Genomic DNA, 6,000 nt, shown 5'->3' with positions numbered 1-6,000 from the left:
ATATGGCTGAAAAATGCTAAAATTTGGCTAGTTATAGTAAATACTAGTTTTATTATTATAAATATTTTTTATCATCTTATCATCATGCTTATTTTAGTTAAACCTACATACGCATTTTCTTTTTTTCGAGATGATGTCCCCTATAATATGTTCTGAGGGATTATATTGTCGGAGTTTAAATTGTCTTGTAACCAAAATTTCACATGCTATCAGTGTTAAATAAACAAGGTATAGTATACAGACAAAGCATATTCAAAAAAGATAATTGTTTAATATATTTTTTTTTATCCCAAAAGTATCAATCCCTAATTCAAAGGATAAGTTAAAAGCATATAGATGAAAAGAACAACCTTTTTTTTATGTTTGTTTTGGTGAGTACACTGTACTACAGTCATCAAAGTTTAAGGAACGTTTTTTCAACAGGATTAGTTTTTGAAGAACATTGCTCCTGACTTAAAAAAAAATCTATTTTACAATTGAAGTTACATTTTGCTTTCACGCGATGTAGTTTTCGTTTGATTTTAAAACTAATTTTACGAATTAGTGTTCAAACTATGCCATTTTACATACTAAAAAAATATTTTTGCAGTCTGAAAATAGTTGATATTTTATTTTTTAAAATTCAAACACACTTACATGCAACAATCTTAAGCAGGGCTGCCTTCGTTTTGTTCAACACATTATATTTGTTGCAATTTTATAAAAAACACTTATTAGTGAAATCTTTTCAAAAGTACAAAATACTACTGTGAAAGTGGAATTCCTTTAAATTATTTTATTGTAAAAGTATAATTTGTTTAATTGTACGTAAATACGTTAAGCAGAGATACTTTATAATCAGTATATTTACAATCAATTTTTATAACATTACTTTTATTTTAATTGCTTACATGACAATTTAAACTACGAGAATTCAAACTCTTTTAAAAATTCATAAGAGGCAAAATCTCAAAAACCAAATTATATTATAAAATGAAGTTAAAAAAGCTTGATGTAGTTTAAATTAATAAGATTATGATGGCAAAAACGTAAAATAATTGTTTGTTATAAGGAATAATTCAGATAATTTTTTTAATTCGAATAGTCAGAATTCAAATTGTCAGAATGCAAATTGTCAGAGTTACTTAACAAAGACAATACGTGCTCAAAGTTTTTGTCGTCTAGTAGTTTCAATTTTTCAATTCTATATTCCATTTTACGTTGGGAAGACTGCTTTTAAACTAACTTTGTATTTATTATAACAAAATAACACTAGCTAGCTAAGTAAGAAGAGTTTAAAAAAAAAATTTCTTTTTATAAATTTTGTTGCTACTATTACTAGTAAGCTTATAATTATTTGTAGACACCTAATTAGCTACAAAAAATTACAAACAAGTAGTATTTAAATAAAGTTACCTTCTTTTTTCTATTTATTTTTTTAGCTAAGTTTTCTTTCAAAATATTAATTTAAATTTAATTAAAATGTTTTTTTTAGCAAAATAGTTGTTTGTTGGAATGTTAAAACGCCTTTAATATTATTTTATTATAAGCTTAAAATAAGTCACAACTTTTATTGATTACAAGTACAAGTTTTTAAATCCATGGAGTTTTTTTTTACTTGGAATTTAAAAATTTGAGCCTGTTTATTAGAGATTTTTTTAAATTTATTTGCACATAAAAGGTTTTATAACTAGTAAGTCGTAGGCAGTAAACTGTAACTAAACTACACAAGCTTCACTATTATATGAATAATTTGCCTTTAGTTGCTTTTAGAACTTCAAAACTTGTTTTAAGCTAAGCAATCGCTTTTTAAAACTACTAAACTACTTAAAAATATATTTTAAGCACACTAACAGTTTAAAAACAAAAGCTTTATTTTATGTTTTAAGTGTTTTAACATGTAAATAACGTGTCAAGAACTGAAAACTTTTGTTAAAATAAGTATTACTATTTGAAAAAGCCAAAATAAAGTCAATTAGATATATTTATTAAATAAATAAATTTTTAGTACACAGTTAAATAAGTTTTATGTACTCTACTGAGCAAAGGTGGACACTGCAAAGACCACTGCGCTAAATTGTAGTTAAGCTGAAACAAAAACACTTCAATTAAAAGAAGTTTTAGTAACAGTCTTAAACATAATTGTAAAATAACGCTTTCAAAATCTATAAAAAGATAGTAGTTTTTAGTCTAACAAGACAAAAATAAAAAAGTTCAAAACGATAGCAGGTTTGAGTTTCTCTACATAAGAGAATTTAATGATAAACAATGACTTTAAACATTAAAGAAAAATTTTAAGTTTTTAGACATACATTGTAACATTAATGCAGAATTAAGTTAATTAATAATAATTGGTATTATAGTACTAGTGTTCCGTAATTTGCAAAACCAAGCAGATATATACTCGCAAAAAAAAGTCAATAAAAAGATATTAATTATAATTTTAACTTCAGCTTTCACAAAAATACACAAGTTGCTTGTAGAAGATTAAACAATATGTACTAAACTTTGTTTAGAAAAATCTACTTGCTTTTAAAACTTTTTATGTATCATGATGATGACCTTAGTAAGTATAGTTTTATTTAGTTAAAACATTTCTTTTAATTTAAGTAACATCTTAGTTTCACGTATTCTAATTTCATCTATTTATAATAAACTGCAGCTTGTTTTAAGACAATGACTACTTTTTTAACTGCATTTAAAATGTCACACACTTTTTAAGTATATTAAATGCAATATACTTATAAAGTTAAAAGTTAACATAAATAAAACAAACATTAAAAGATAATTTATCTTTGTTACAATAAACAATTTTGACGTCAGTGTTTCCTTTAGACACAGCATACGTCATAATTAGTCAAATTTCATATGCTTTGAAATAGAAAATTAAACAAATTTTAACAATTTAACTTTTTACAAGTTTATGAAAATATATCATTAATGAGGTAAAATTACAGCAACAAATACTTTCAATTTATTTTTAGCTAACATAGTTATAAAGTTTGTATCACCATAACCTTTTTATGATAATTTTGAAATCTTTAGTTAATGCTAAAATACGTTGTAACTTTTAGATACATATAACAAGTTTTATATTTTTATTTTTATAAATCAAGTAAATTATATTTGCTTGTATATAATCTTTTACCCTCAGTTAAAAGTACTATTACTATTTTTTTTAAATAAAAATACTAGTTACAGTAAAACCATAAATCTATAAACCATAAATCTATAAAACACTTTTTTTTACGAGTTAAAGCATCCAATGCTTTCAGAGCTTATTAATCTAAAAACATAGAGAAGCAAAAATTTTATTTATTTCTGACTTAAATGTCTATTACAAATTTTAAGTTTTACGTTGTGAAAAAAAGGTAATAGAAATTAAAAAAAAAACAACTGGTTACTCTTTATGTAGACCTGAAAAATGTTTTTTAAATATGTGTAAAGTATAATTTTTTTTTTTTAAACAAAAAAAGTCTTATTAAAATTTAAGCTTTTTAAACTAAAAATAGTTTTTACATGTGTTTCAAATTTAATGAAAAAAGAAGCTAAACTGAGCCGTTAAGCAGCAAAAAAATACTTTTTCACCAACGAACTAAGTTTAGTTAAAAATCTACAACAAACTCAGAGGAGCGGCCAGTTTGCTTCCAGCTCTCGATTCCAAATCAGACACGGATTTTATTGGCTCAGAGTTGCAATCTTGAGTTGCGCAACAACTTGCCTTTGCTCCTCTATTGAATAATAAGAAGAGTAAGAATAAAAAAAAATTAATTTCATTTTTAAATTCTTTCTTATAGGAGTTCATTCGTATGCATTCTTGAGACTTTTGTTAGTTTTACAAAGGTAAAAAAAACTCAAATTGTGCAAAAAATGTTCATGTATTTACCTGTAACCAGTAAACTTTTATAAACTATTAAAACTCACTTGTCTTTCTTATTTTCCACATTATAATTTGGACAATTTTTTCCGCCAGCTGGTTTTAGTTTTCTTGTCAGCTTCCTCATATTTGTTTTTACAATCTTAGACACATTCCGTTGCCACTACGTTTTGCACTGCAACATTTTTTACATTTTACTAGAAAATGCTTTAAACTAGTTATAAAAAAAAACAGCTACTTAAAACGCTTTGTATGAGATGATCGTGATTTGAATTTCATTATATTTTTGAAGAATTTATATATTTTTAGTTTCGTAAAAATTATCGGCTTAGTGGTATTTAAACAAGTTTTGTTATTTTAATTCAAGGCAACTGTTTTGCTTGATTAATGAATTTAAAATAACTTAATTTTACGTAAGTTTAAACTTAAACTTATATTAGTCGACTGTTTTTATATCATAACAGGCTTAGTAAATTTGAAATTTGTACAGTATTAGAGTAAAATGTTTACCTAAAATATGCATTTATGTCATTGATATAACGTTAAAAGGTCACCAAGTGATGTGCGACTCGATAACCGAAAGGTTTTTTCGTGCACCAGGTCCTAGGACCAAATATTTTTGAGCAATCTTATTTCGTTGTTCAATAAACATATAAACTTTCGTGATATATAGGAAAAATATGTTCGGTCAATTTAAATACAACTTGTTACATGTATAATTATTGCATAATTATAGTTTATTGAACAACAAAGAAAGACGCTCAGTTTATTTGGTCCTAGGACCTGATGCACAAAGAACCTTTTATTTATCGAGTCGCACATCACGAATATCTTATAAAGTCTTGTCCGGGACTTAGTTATAAAAAGTTATTTCAATCAGCATTTTGCCTAACCTCTACATAAGTAGTAGAAATACTTTTTCTTTTAAAGTTAACCGTGTTATAATAAACAAAAATGAAAACGATATCCATAAACTTAAATAAAAGCATTTATAAAACTGCTATACAAGTGAAGTTTTCTTTTATCAACTAAGAGATTAACCTGAGCAAGTTATACAACTACCCACGTTTAAAAATATCTTAAAATCACATTAACTAGCAATTAGAGTTACTTCATATTAAAACTAAACAAATTATGGTTTTAAAGGACTTTTCTAATAAAACAAGTAAAACTTAAAAAGTAGGTAGAGCTTAAACATTTTATCCTAAAACAAATGTCCTTTTATGCACGTTTTCATGTTTAAAACACCTAAAAAATGTTTACATTATCTTGAATAAACTTACTTTAGAATTAAAGGTTTTTATAATACATCAGGAATACTTAAAATTTAACCTTTAAATCAGTTTTTTTTCAATAATATGTTATAACAAGGCTAAATAGGAAAACATGATCCTTGAGAAATTGATAAAATGATCAAAAACAATCTGAGCAAAAAAATTTTTTTATGTTTTTTAAATTAACTATAAGATAAAGTTTTAAAAATGTATTAATAATTATCTTTCTTAATATTTAACCTTTACCTGGACAAGACGTTAAAGGATTTTTTCGTGCAACAGGTCCTAAGACTAAATGTTTTGAACGTTTTTTGTTCTTCAATAGACTATGTCTTTAACTGTAGTAACAATCTTATAAGTAAGTACTAAGTACTCTAGAATACATATTCTAGAATATTAAATAAAGTTATGTGTGTGTCAGTTTAAATTGCATGCTCGAGTAGTTTTTAGCGACTTACTTACAGTTTATCTGACAACCATGTCATTTTATTTTTTTATACCTTCCTAGAAAATACACAAACAGATAAAATGGGTTTTGACAAAAAGTGTTTGCTAACAAACATAAAATTTAAAAATATGTGTATTTATTAGAATGCAAGCTGCTAAGTCCTCTAACAATATAGAGAATACATCTGCTATCAAATCAAAGTTAGTTAAATTTTTAGTTTATTATACTTTAAATAAACAAAGATTTGTTAGTTTTATTGAAAGACTAAATATTCTTGAATATGTAATGCAGAAAAATTACTTTTTGATTCTTTAATGGATTATTTGTAGTTTTGATATATATCACTTTTTACTTGAAACTCAACCTTAATAAAATCTCTATTGAATTTTACCTCAGAATTGTATATTTAAAACAAATCTCAG

Source organism: Thalia democratica, chromosome 4 (assembly GCF_965202585.1).
Source record: "Thalia democratica chromosome 4, ktThaDemo2.hap1.1, whole genome shotgun sequence".
Classification (NCBI taxonomy): Eukaryota; Metazoa; Chordata; class Thaliacea; order Salpida; family Salpidae; genus Thalia; species Thalia democratica.
Note: the sequence above shows the minus strand (reverse complement) of the source record.